General features: G+C 39.0%; 1 pseudogene; it reads left to right on the top strand.

Annotated features, from left to right (window-relative positions):
- Positions 1-7,553: 7,553 nt before the first annotated feature.
- On the top strand, positions 7,554-13,224 carry LOC126013185 (small nuclear ribonucleoprotein Sm D2-like; annotated as a pseudogene).
- Positions 13,225-13,486: the final 262 nt, after the last annotated feature.

Here is a 13,486-nt window from a genome sequence, read left to right as displayed (position 1 = left end):
TGCCCATCACCCACTCTGTAGCCCTAAGAAACCAGCAGGTGGTCTCAAGAACAACTTAGTGAGTTCCCCAAACCCCCAGGGCAGCAACCACCTGGCCCTGAAGGGAACCAGCAGGAGAATTGAACAGAGACATGGCAAGCTCCCCCAGGCCCACAGAGGTTGCAAGCACCTAATGCCCTTCCCAGGCCCTAAAGGAAGCCAGCATGAGGGTTGAACTGAGGCTTGGTGAGATCCCCTCCACAATCCCCAGTATATATTCTAGTCAATGAACCCCAGGACAAGACATAGAAAATATCTACACTGCAAAGGACAAAATAGGGAAACAACACAAACCCCACTATACTTAGAGAATGATGATGGTAGTTCTGCAGACCCAACAAGAGATGACCACTCATATAGTTTCTCTGATAAAGAATTTAGAGAAGAAATCTGGAGGATGCTCAAAGAACTGAAAGAAATCATGAAAAGAACTGAACAAAACACAACTAAGACTCAAGAAAATATGACAGTAGAAATGAGATAACTTCAAATTGAAATAACAGGATGGAAAAACTTGGTAGGCTAGCTGAAAACCTCCCTGGAAAGATACTTTAAAAGAACAACAGCAGCTGAGGACAGATGCAGTGAATGGAAAGATGAGATGAATAACAACTTCCATAACTTATGAAAGTTGGAAAAGAGTCTTAAAACAAATGAGCAAACAATAGAAAAATCTTCAAAGAATGTGAACAGACAAAGCTAGATGTCTTTGATAAACTCAACAGAAACAACACATAATCATTGAAGTCCCCGAGACTCAGGAAGAAAATCCTAATGAAGAATCAATAGTCAAAAACATTAATGCAGAGAAACCCCCAGAGTTAAGGAGTGCTTGCAACCAAATCTTGCATACTCTTTGAGTACCAGCTAAAAGAGACACCTGAAGATATATCATAGACACATTGATGAATACCATGCAAAATATTAAAGGCAGCAAGATCAAAAAAGGAAAATACATACAAAGGAGCATCCATAAAATACACAGCAGATTTGTTTCAAGCAATTTTCAAGGTCCAAAGGCAGTCGTGGGATATAGGAACAAAACACCATGAAATGAATGCTTAACCTCGAATACTGCACCCAGTCAGACTTAATTCTGATTGGAAGGAAGGACACACAGCTTCACACCAGCACAAATTTTACAGACTCAAAACTATCCTATAAAACCATGAAATGTCTGCTTTAAAACAAGACAGACCCAAAAGACACACCAAACTCCTACAAAAAGATGAAATTAAATTCCATGACAATTACATCTCAGCTTCAATTATCTCTCAACAATGGAATAAATGTACCTAAGACACAGAGGGCAAAAAGTATAAAAAGCTGAATCCAATGTGTTGCTTTCTCTAAGAAACACACCTAAATAGACAGAACAAATACCATATTTTCCAGTGTATAAGATGACTGGGCGTATAAGAGAACCCCTACTTTTCCTGTTAAAATATATTCGCATATAAGATGACCCCTGACTTTTAAGTTTTTTGTTAAAAAGTAGTCTTAAATGCTGGAAAATATGGTATAGACTCAAAGTCAAGGTTTGGAGAACAATCATTCGAGCAAAGGACACCCTTAAAAAGGCTTGGGTGGCAATACTAAAATCAGATGACACAGACTTTACACTTAAAAGAGTTATAAGAAACAGAGATGGACATTTCTTAATAAGCAGGAGATTACAGCAGGAATAAATCATACTCGTAAACATCTAGGCACTTAATGGGGGACCAGCAAAATACTTAAAACAATTGCTGACAATTTTGAAGGAAGACATAATAGCAACACAATAATAGTCGGAGACTTCAACACTGACCTGCCACCCCTCAAAAAATCAGCAAGGCTAAATCCTATCAAGAATGTATGTCTCTGAAGGGTGAAACAGAAGAGAATGATTTAGTAAATATAGTGTTCTTCAACCCCAGAATACTGGATACACATTTTTCTCCAATGCACAAGGGTCATTCTCCAATATAGACCACATGCTGGCCCATAAAACCTGCCTCATAAAATCAAGAGGATAGAAATTATATCAACTACTTTTTCAGATTATAATGCACTGAAATTGGAAGTGAACAAACTCAGAAGAAAAACATTAACACCTAGAAATTAAACAGCTTACTATGGAACAACCAATAGGTCAAAGGTGAAATCAAAGAGAATACCAAAGATTTCTGGAAACAAACAAGAATAAAGACACAAAATATGAGAAATTGTGGGATACAGAAAAAGTGGTAATAAGAGGAAAATTTATAGTATTGCACACACTAATCAGGAAGGATTAAGGGGCCTACAAAAATAAGTTGATAGCATAGCTTATAAAATTGAAAATGAATTAGAAAATGAAACCAAAAATAGGTATTTAGAAATAAATAATAAACATAGCTTATTATAATACATTAATTTCCATTTCCATGCAAGTGGTAGAAAAAATCTTCTTTAGGGGCCCGAGAGAGAACATGAAGGTAAAGCATTTGCTTTGCATGCAGAAGGTCATTGGTTCAAATCCCGGCATCCCATGTGGTCCCCCGAGCGATTTCTGAGCATGGAGCCAGGAGTAACTTCTGACTGCGACTGGTGTGGCTCAAAAACAAAACCAAAAAAGAAAAGGAAAAGTTAAGAAAGAAGAAAAAGAATAAAAGAGTACAGCAAAAAGAAAATTTGTGAAAATTATTGTATCTTGCAATGAGATCCTCTAATTCTTAACTGATTAATAATGAGGGTTTAGAAGGATAGTACAGCAGGGATGGTGCTCGTATAGCATGCAGCCAACTTAACTTGGGTCCCTAGCACCATAAATTGTCCTCAGAGACCAACCAAATATGCTTACTGAGAAAACAGTCAGGAGTATGCCCTAAGTACTATTAATCAGAAAATAGATTTTACTGAGCTGATAGGTCCTTGAGAATTGTTTGCAAGATTTGCATGCAACACCCGGAAGGTTAAGAAGTTAGTTTATTGTACAGTTCAATTAGATGAATCTGGATTTTCCCCCAGTATCTGGGCTTCTCCTTTCATCCATGTGTAATGTCACTCATTCTATTTCATGATGCTCATCACCTTCTGCTTACCCCCAGCGTATGAGGGCCTGGTCTTGTTTCTATACCAGTCCCTATTTGGTATATGCTTTCCTCACTTGTGACCACACCACAAAACATGTGAGTAAGGCTCCTGTGCTCAGTACCTGACACTAGGCCTTTCTCCAACTTTACCCAGTAGTCCAAACGTTCTTAGTAACAGCATTTTGTTCAAGCTCTGCTTTAATGTGCCACCTGTGTGGGCTGATGAGCCCTGCCAATATTCAGTCATTTGTCCAGGCATGCAAGTCCTAGATGATCCTGCAGGCCATCCTGGTGTAGGTGAGTATTTGAAGAGAGAGTCTGGCTGGAAGCTTCCTTTAAGATTCAATTATCTTCCACCCCAGGCATCCTATTTTTTATTTTGATTGGATACATTTTCAATGGGGAGATTTAAACTGACCAACTAAATTAATCTGGTTCCCCACCCTTCCACTCCTACTATAGCTGCACTGGCTGTGAAAATTCTCCCCAAAAATTAATAATGATAATTATTTTATAATAAAAATACCTAAAATTGGGGCTGTAGGGTTGGCGTGGAGCAGTAAGACATCTGCCTTGCCAGCGTTAGCCTAGGATGGACAGTGGTTCTATCCCCTGGTTTCCCATATGGTCCCCTAAGCCAGGAGCAATTTCTGGGCACATAGCCAGACCCCTGAGAGTCACTAGGTGTGGCCCCCCAAAAATTTTTAAAATTACATAACTTAAACTATCTAGTTCCACCTCTCAAATAGAGGGGGAAATAATGGAGAGTACCAAGACCACACAGTTGTATGATCACTATGCAGTAAGCTAGACACAGAGGAGACCACTTATACTAGTAGCCCAGAGGGTGAAAGTGGGGGATATGGGATGCAAGATGGGAACGGGAGTGGAGGGAGGACAACTTTGGGTAACAGGAGTGCCCCTGATTTAATGTTAATATGTACCTAAAATATTACTGTGAAAGATATGTAAATCACTTTGGTCAAAATAAAAATTATAATAAAAAATTAGTTTCTTAGTGGCAAGAGGAGAATTCAATAAACTGAATGCATGCTGTGCAAGTACGAATCCTGGGTTTCTCATCCAGAACCTCATGGTCCCAAAGTAATGCCAAGAACAAACCCTGATATAGAGCCAGAAGTATTTGTAAGAACCCAGGGTTGGACTCTAAACCAAAACAACTAATTTCTTAATAAACAAGATATTATATTTAATGAAAAATAAAGTTTTAAACAAAAATAAACTTCTAAGTTGTCTTTAATTATCATTTTCCCTTGCTTCTCTTAATTATTTTTAAAATTATGTTTTACTGGAAAGTGAATTAACCTTTTTATTATTTTAAGTAATTAGAGATCCAACATTTTAGCTATCACAAAAAAGTTCTAGCATTACACCTTCTCTTTCTTTTTACTGAAACCCCTTAAATTCTAACTACAGCTGTCCACTCTACCTCCCATTATTCTCAATAATCCTGACTAACCGACTTTGAAAGCATATTGCTTTAGCACATTAACTTTTGCAGAGGTACCTTTATTTTCACACCTGACATCCCTACCCTTCAATTTTATATCCACTCTAACTAACAATTTTCTAGGTAATAAATTATACATGACATCTGTCTTGTTCTATTTTAAAATTCCTGTAGTCTCTTGAAAGTCCTTTTAATGTCCTCATCCTCAAGACCAGTGCTACTCTGTTATTTCCTTTACATGATAATGTTTTGGTTATTTTTTAGTTAATCTTGTCCTTCATAGTCTATTCCACTATCTTCTGAGCATTGCTTTCCTGTTGTTTTATTTTTGTTTAATTACTTCTTGGATTTCTTAAATTTGTTTTATGGGCTCAGAGAGATAGTATAGGGAGATAAGGTACTTGCATTGCACAGGGCCCACTTAGGTTCAACCCCTGGCAGTGTATATGGCACCCCCTTTCCTCAGGCATTGCCAGAAGTTATCCCTGAGTCAGAGTAAGCCCTGAGAACTGCCAGATGTTGTTCAAAAAACAAAATAATAATAATAACAATAATATTTCTAACTATGAAGATAGAGACCAGAAGGTTAAAATACTGTTTTAAATTATCTTTTCAGAGGATGGCAGGGGGGCAGGAGGCCCACACCCAGTGATATTTGGGGTTTATTTTTGGCTATCAACTTCTTTTATCTTATTTGTGTTGGGGCCACACCCTAGCATTGCCCAGGGGTTACTCCTGGCTCTGCAATTAGTAATAATTCTTGGCCTTACTCAGGGAACAAAGTGGGGTCATTTGGTAAGGTGTAAAGGAAGCACTCTGGCTCAACACCTTTTAATAATATCTCTAAATCCTCTTAGGTTTACCTTCCTCCAGGAAGTTTGCTCACTTGTTTTTGCTACGTGAATGGTGAGCTGGTTGACTAACTTCACCCACACTGTGAGCCCTGACCTTCCTTTTCCTCAGGCCTACCCAGGCCATCTCTCCCTTCCACCTCTGGGCTTCCTTCTATGTTTAAACGAATTTAAGAAATAGTTTTCAGTATAGCAGGTAGGGAGCTTGTCTCGAATAGATCTTAACTGCGTTTAATTCCTGGCAACCACAAGGCCCCCAAACCCCTATCAGGAGTGATCTCTGAGTTCAGAGTCAGGAGTCAGCCCAGAGCACCACCAAATATAGCCCAAAATCTAAATAAATAAATAAAATAATAGCAAAAAGAACAAAAATATTTTTTGAGCTTTCTTTGGAGAGGAGTCATTTTTCCTCCAATACAGTGCTATGCAATTTTAAAATAAAGAATATACTAGGAAAAGAACAAAAAATTGAAAACTATTAGATTAAATGGTGGAATTACATAAAAGTTTAAAATACTTTCTATTTTGTACTCATCTTCTTACACAGATCACACTGTGCATGAAGCCAGCACTACTCAAGTGCTCTTCTTCGTGTTTATCTGGCATAACCCAGAAATCCAGATGGAGATGAAGACTTGATGGGATTGCTTTCAACCATAGGGAATTTTATTTTGAGATCAGTAACATTCTGCAACAGACATATACCTTCTCCAGAAGTATCATGAGATTAAGCAACAACCCTTGTATTTATGGCTAATAAAGTACTCACCCTCCTTTGCTCACCCCATACCTTTTACTTCCACCTTGAGGATGAGGCACCCTCAAACTTAAGTTTTGTCTCAAACATATTTCCCTTCAAGTCAAGGAAACAAACCACCACATGGTCTTTGCACTTAATTGAAACCACTGGGAAATAAATGTTCACTATTAGATGTCCACTTAGAACATTTAAGATTCTATTTTTCCTCCTATAATATTGCACAAGACTTCTGCTTCTATTTCTTTCTCTTGTTCTACCTAGTCTGTTCACTGCAGCTGTGATAAATTTTTCCACCCAACCTATGATAGATCCCCTCAAGACCAGGAACCATATTTTCTTTGTCCTAACATAATCATTTATTATAAATGAGCCACAAAATTGACCAATATGGTAAATAAAGTATGTATCATAATCTTACAGGTGGGAGAACTGAGAAATAAAATGATCTTTTTAAGTGATCTTTTTTCATGAACAGTAAATAACTTAGTGACAGAAATGAACAAAATTCAGTTATACTGCTTTATTTCTTCTACTTTCTGGGAAGAGCTGACAAATTTTCCCAGTCAAGATGGTCAACTACAATAAATCCTTTAAGTCCCCTGGCTAATATTTTAACAGATAAACTGCAGTAAAATGGAACATGAAAGTAAGAATGTCAGTAACTTGCCAAACAATAGTCATGATTTTTTTTTCTTAGAAAATGTATTACTTTGGGGCCAGAGCCATGGAGCAGCAGGTAAGGTATTTGCCTTACCAATCTAAACTTGGTATTCTACAATCTACCAGGTTTTAAAATGATTTTGTAAGAATACAAACACACATATTTCAGTCATAGACATCCAAAACCCTCAGATCAAAGAAAACAAGCTGCTTTTTAAAAAAATAGTGTAAATTTTGTTTAATTTGTTTTAAATTCACACCCAGGGATTGTCAGGGCTTACTCCTGGCTCTGCACTGAGGAAGTACTCTGGGTAGGTGCTCAAAGGACCATTTGGGATATTAGTGTTAAAATCAGGGTCAGATGCATGCAAGGATAACACTTGCCTGTTGAACTATTACTCCAGTCCTACCAAACAGTGCAATTTTTAAAAACACACACATATCACCAGTCAACAATAAATATGACACATAGGTTGGATTAATTTCACAGGACAGTATAAAAATGCAAAGTAAATTCCATTCTAAATCTTCATTAGTACATGAGCATTCATTAAAATTAAATAAATTACTAAGTTTGAAGAATGAGGAATGCTATCTGTAAAAATTATCTAGCATAGACTATTCAAGTCCTCACCCAAAATCTGAGTACAAAAGTGAAACCATGGCAGCAACGTGGAGGAAACAGGGTTGATTGGAGAAATCTTGCCTGCGCCACCATGAGTCTCCTCAAGCCCAAGAGCAAGATGACGCCCAAGGAACTGCAGAAGCGGGAGGAGAAGGAGTTTAACATGGGCCGCTCTCCATGCTCACGCAGGTTCTCATCAACTGCCACAACAACAAGAAGCTCCTGGGATGCATGAAGGCCTTTGACTGACACTGCAACATGGTGAATGTGAAGGAGATGTGGACCGAAGTCCCCAAGAACGGCAAGGAGAAGAAGTCCAAACCCGTGAACAAGGACCGCTACATCTCCAAGATGTTTCTGATTGGAGACTCGGTCATTGTGGTCCTAAGGAACTCCCTCATCGTGGCAAGTAGATGCCACCCCCTTCCTGTAAACTGCCTTTGAACCGAATAATAAAACCTTGATTTTCTTTTAGTTTTTTTTTTTTAATTGAAACCATATCTATAAGCAAACAATGCTTATATGGTACAAGTTTGGGTACAAGTATATACCCAAACTGGGAACATCAATAGTCATCTAATAAGTAGATGAAAATGTCACTCTGTGAAGCCTAAAACAGAATGTACTCCATTTTGTCAACCTAAATTTAAGTTTTCATTTAAGGTTAATAAGGCTAAGTTTTTATTTAAAGACTAAGTTTCTATCCAACAATAATGACACAGACCCCAAGGACCTATAAACCACAATATACAGTCCTAGACATCTAGTCATAAAAGAACATGATAAAACATCCTAGAAAAACTCTAGCAAGAGCCAATCAACTTAAAGGTCAAGAGTTCCTGCTTCTAGCCCTGTATAACATGGCTTGTGACCCCTGGGCGGGGTTGCCTCCTAGGAAAAGTGGATTGGTCCCTGATTGATCAATTTGTAGTTTTGCTTTATTTTAATTGTATGGTCTCATCCTTCCCCTCTGTACCTTAATAACTCTTTTTATCAGCAACTGACACTTGCCAAGTTCATATATAAAATTTTAGACAGTGACTTGAAGAATCTTGAAAGTAGAATGTCAAAAAACAATGCACTTGAACCAAAGTATAACCATTACCTGAAAGAAAAAGTGCATAGTTAAATTAAGGATCCCTCCTAGTATACAATAATAGGTTCTTTGTCTAACTAACTCTGGATTAAAAATGCCACCAAGGGCACAATAAAAGCTTCATTACAAGGAACCACTTGTAAGTGGGAACAGCAGGGCAAAAAGGGAACCCATGAAATAGTCCCAGATATTGTCGATCTGTACTTGGCTACCCGCTCTTTTATCTTTATCATTTTTTTGAAGTACGATAATTTAAAAATTGTTAATTATGGGGCCGGTGTGGTGGTGCTAGAGGTAAGGTGTCTGCCTTACCAGCACTAGCCTAGGACAGACCACGGTTCGATCCCCCAGTGTCCCATATGGTTCCCCAAGCCAGGAGCGACTTCTGAGCACATAGCCAGGAGTAACTCCTGAGCATTACCGGCCCCAAACCAAAATAAAAAATAAAAAAATTGTTAATTATACTTTTTTGCAGACATAATTTCAAAATATACTCATCTTTAGAGTGGGACAGAGGACAGGGGTGTCCTCCACTAATGTACCAAGGGCTCTTCTAGTCGCAGGCCCTAATAGGTAGCTCAGTTCTCCAGACAAGATCTCGAGTTATTAATGATAGAGTGATGTACATCAAATAAGGTGCTTGCCTTGCACTTTGATAGTCTGAGTTCAATCCCTGGAACCCTATGTGGTCCCTTAAGCCCCACCAGAAGTGATCATTAATCTCGGGCTCCTGAGCAAAAGATGTGGCCAAACACCACTGCCCCACACTCTGAAAGAAATAATCTCCAGTTCTGATGCCTCTAGTCATTTGTTGTTGGGTTTTTTTTTTTCAGAAATGATTTTTTATTTTACTTTACTTGCATGAAAGTGCCCGACAGTTACATTCCTTCTTTCTTTGATTGTTTGCTTTGGTGGTTACTACTGGTTCTGCATTCAGGAATCACTCCTGTCAGGCTCAGGGGACCTAGGTTGCCAGAGATCAATCTGGGACAGGTTCCTGTAAGGCAAGCTCCTTCCCTTCTGTACTATCACTCCAGACCTCCCCCATTTTATTTATTTTTCTTGTTGTTTGTTTGGGGGCCACACTCAGCGGTGTTCATGGGTCATTTCTAGTGGTGCTTGGGACCATATGGGATGCCGGAAATCAAACCCAGGTTTGCAGCATGCAAGGCAAACACCCTATTCCCCTATTAGCTGTGCTATCTCTCTAGCCCCATATTCACTTTCTTAACCTGCTTGCTCTTCACATAGAGTAGACTCATGTGATTCCTGAGTGCCGAGCCAGAAATAAGCCTGAGTACTCCTGGGCATAGCTCAAAAGCAAACCAAAAAAATTGGTTATGGCTAAAGCTATGGTATTGTAGAAAGGGCACTTTTCACACAGAGCTGATCCACATTTTATCACTAGCACCCCTAGAAGGTCCTACAAGCACAGCCAGAAATGATCTCAGAGTACAGAGCGATGAGTAAGTCCCAAGCACTATCAGGTGTGGCCTAATCCCACCTCACCCCTGAAGGCCTTTTGGGTAGGTATAATTTGTCCACTCTGTGAGTCTTCTTGCTCACTCTCCTATATGTGTTGCTCTCGAGGATGTCTCAGTGTATGTTCATGGGACCTAGGCAGCCTTGTTGGTGACTGAGTCATCATCTTCTTTCCCAGGCGAACTCCCAAAGCTTGGGTCTGGAGTCAAAGGAAGAGACATTCAAGTGTAATAAAGTTTAACAATTTAATCTGTCTGCCAAAATGCCCCCCACACTGGCCAGCCAGGATCATCTCCTGAAGGAGATGAGCCCATTTGTTGTTTCTTTACTACGTTTTTTTAAATTTCATATATAGGAGAGATTTTGTGTATGTGCGTGTATATGGAAGTGGTGACATGCACACATGTAGATGAATATAGCTAACCTATGGTAAGTTAATCAAAATATTTTTTCAAAAACTACTTATCTTTCTTTTTTAACAGATATGTACATTTTAAATTAATATTATGGATTATATGCTAATACATTTTAAATTTCATATGAAAATGTTTTAATACAATTTATAATATAGAAATCTCACAAATATACAGTTTAGTAAAAGTAAAGATAGATTTTTTTTTTTTTTTTTTTTTTTTTTTTTTTTTTTTGGTTTTTGGGCCACACCCGGTAACGCTCAGGGGTTACTCCTGGCTATGTGCTCAGAAGTTGCTCCTGGCTTGGGGGACCATATGGGACACCGGGGGATCGAACCGCGGTCCGTCCAAGGCAGCGCTGGCAAGGCAGGCACCTTACCTTTAGCGCCACCGCCCGGCCCAAAGATAGATTTTTTATTTCAAGAAAAATGCAAATAGAATTATAAAAGTATAAAAGGGTTCTTTATTCTAAAAACGAAGTATTGGATTTAAGCTAGAAAATATTATATTTAGATATTACTTAAGTATCTGCATGAATAAGTAAAATATTTTAATAAAACTCTATAGAGTAAAAGAAATAACCTAAATATACATAGAGCATTGAATATAAATTAAATGCTAATTCATTATTGAAAAAGTATGCTTTCTACCAGATTAAGAAAGGTCTATTTCTAGCTTGCTGACTTTTTTTTTATATCTTTTCAATAATGAATAAACTTTTCATTTATATTGAATATTTTATGGCTGCCAGTTTTTAAAATGGGTTGGTCTTTCTGGATCTAATCACTTTGGTTTGTTCTTTTTTTCTTTTTATAATATACATTCTTTAAGCACCATGATTACAAAATAATTATAGTTGGGTTTCAGTCATAAACAGAGCACCCCCTTTCACCAGTGCAACATTCCCACCACCAATGCCCCCTCCCCCTTCCCATCCTTGCCTGTATTCAAGACAGACATTTTACTACAGTTAATTATTTTTAAAATTTAGTAAGCTGTTTATTTTCTTTCTTGAAGAGTAAGTGTTCAAAAAATATAGTAGTAATCATGTGAGAGTGGCAATCGCCATTGTTTGCATAGACCCAGAAAAATATGGGGGAAATGGGGAAAAAAAAAAAACCTTGTCCTAAATACAAGGAAACCTCACCCTTGAAGTTTTCTGGCATAAGACCAACTCTGGGCTCCAGGCATACCAAGCTGCCCAACCCCTGAGTCATTCTCTGTGGTCCCGGTAAAACTTTTTCGAACATTAGCTGTTGTTGGTGTCAGGTTCCTGTAATTAAAGATTCTGGTTTCTGTGCATTTCCTTCATCGAAGTCAGGCTAATGTAGAACATCCTATAGTTTCACCTCACCATTGTATCCGGAGACACCTGTCCTTTAAGCAGGTTATTGCTGTTGCTAAGTCGTCTGGGTGTTAAAAGAGCACTATTTGGAGTAAGCCAATGCCAGAGCAGCAGTAGGGTCTTCCCTAGTAGAGGTTTGCTTCCTGGTAATGTTATAGACAATTGTGGTTGTTTCCATAGATGATATCCATGGTACAGGGGTATTTGGACAATCCCCATGCTTCTGAAGTCTGAGCCAAGCCATTATGCCAATGTTCAGGGTATAAGGCTTAACTGCATTACAAAATTTGTGTTCCTATCTCTATTAGATAAGAACTTGTTTGCATATGTAATAGTTTTCCATTTTAATGTGCCTATGCAAAAAAGGAACAATGCCACAAGGTATTATTGGTGCATCTGGGGGCCAAGGGAACAAGTCCAACATTCCCCATAACTTGGTTCTAACATGAATTCTAAACAGAGAGACTCTTCTACCAGAATTCCTTATTGAACAGATCCCAAAGGGGAAAAATACAGTGGGCAAAGTTGTCACTATATAAGACAATACTCATTTAAAAAAATTTATGGGTCACACATGGTGGCACTCAGGGGTTACTTCTGCCTCTATGCTCAGAAATCTCTCCTGGCAGGCTCCAGGGACCATATGGGACACCAGGATTCAAACCTCTGTCCTTCTGAATGCAAGGCAAATGCCCTACCTTCATGCTATCTCTCCGGCCCCTATAAAAATATATTCAAAAAGAGTTATAGATGTTAAGGGAATACATCTAAGATATACAAAGGAGATACACATGTCCCTTTTATGTCTTTAGAGATAGTTGGGGGGAGGGTGTTGAATTTGAAATACCACTTTGGTTTGTGATTTGGCCATCTGGAGTCTGCAAAATGACTCCCAGAAGTCCCATATTAGGAAATATCTTTGAGTGGGGGCTTCTCAAAAACCAAGTATAGATATACAGTGAAGGAAGGTGGAGGATAGGAGGCTGCTGAGAATAAATTAATAGGAACAGAGTATTTGTTTCTTTTCAGGCCAAGAGTCTAGTTTTTCACATTGGGAGCTTGTTGGCAGCTGGCTTGAGTGAGGATAAAGATCTGCTTCAAGAGGAGCCAAGAACTGAAGGTAAAAATGGTTACATGTGGTTAAATAGGCTATGGGGGTGAGAGTAAAGGACTAGAAATGAGCCTGTAAGGTGATGAGCCAATGGGAAAGGAAGGTATACAACATAGATATTCTGTATATTGTAAACATAGATCAAACCCTAAGATATCCTATTAAACTATCTATACTTTATGTGCAGGGGCTAATACCCCCACGAGGTTTGAGAATAGACACTTGTGGGAAGGAAAATTGCCAGCACGGCCTGGAGCCTTGCTATTCCCCATGCTGGTGAAGGCTTCCAATCCAAGAGAGGAAATTATTCCTTAATTGTGCTGGAAGCCGAAAGTTTACCAGCCTGCTCCCCACCTCACCCCCTTCATGTGCAGGGTGGGGATTGGGGAAAGCCTGGAGTACCCTTTAAACTCCTCACAGACACCCACCTCGCTGGCCACCTGGGCAGGGGCCCAGGGATAGCTCTGGAGTCCGGGAGGAAGGAGCGGGAAGGCTGTTGGGGGGAGGTCGAGACCTGCAGTCTCCCCTAAGCTTGGCAAAAGGGCCTTCGATCTGAATCCTTGCTATTCTCCATGCT

This window comes from Suncus etruscus, chromosome 1 (assembly GCF_024139225.1).
Source record: "Suncus etruscus isolate mSunEtr1 chromosome 1, mSunEtr1.pri.cur, whole genome shotgun sequence".
NCBI classification, from domain to species: domain Eukaryota; kingdom Metazoa; phylum Chordata; class Mammalia; order Eulipotyphla; family Soricidae; genus Suncus; species Suncus etruscus.
Note: the sequence above shows the minus strand (reverse complement) of the source record. Positions and strands in the feature narration are given on the sequence as shown.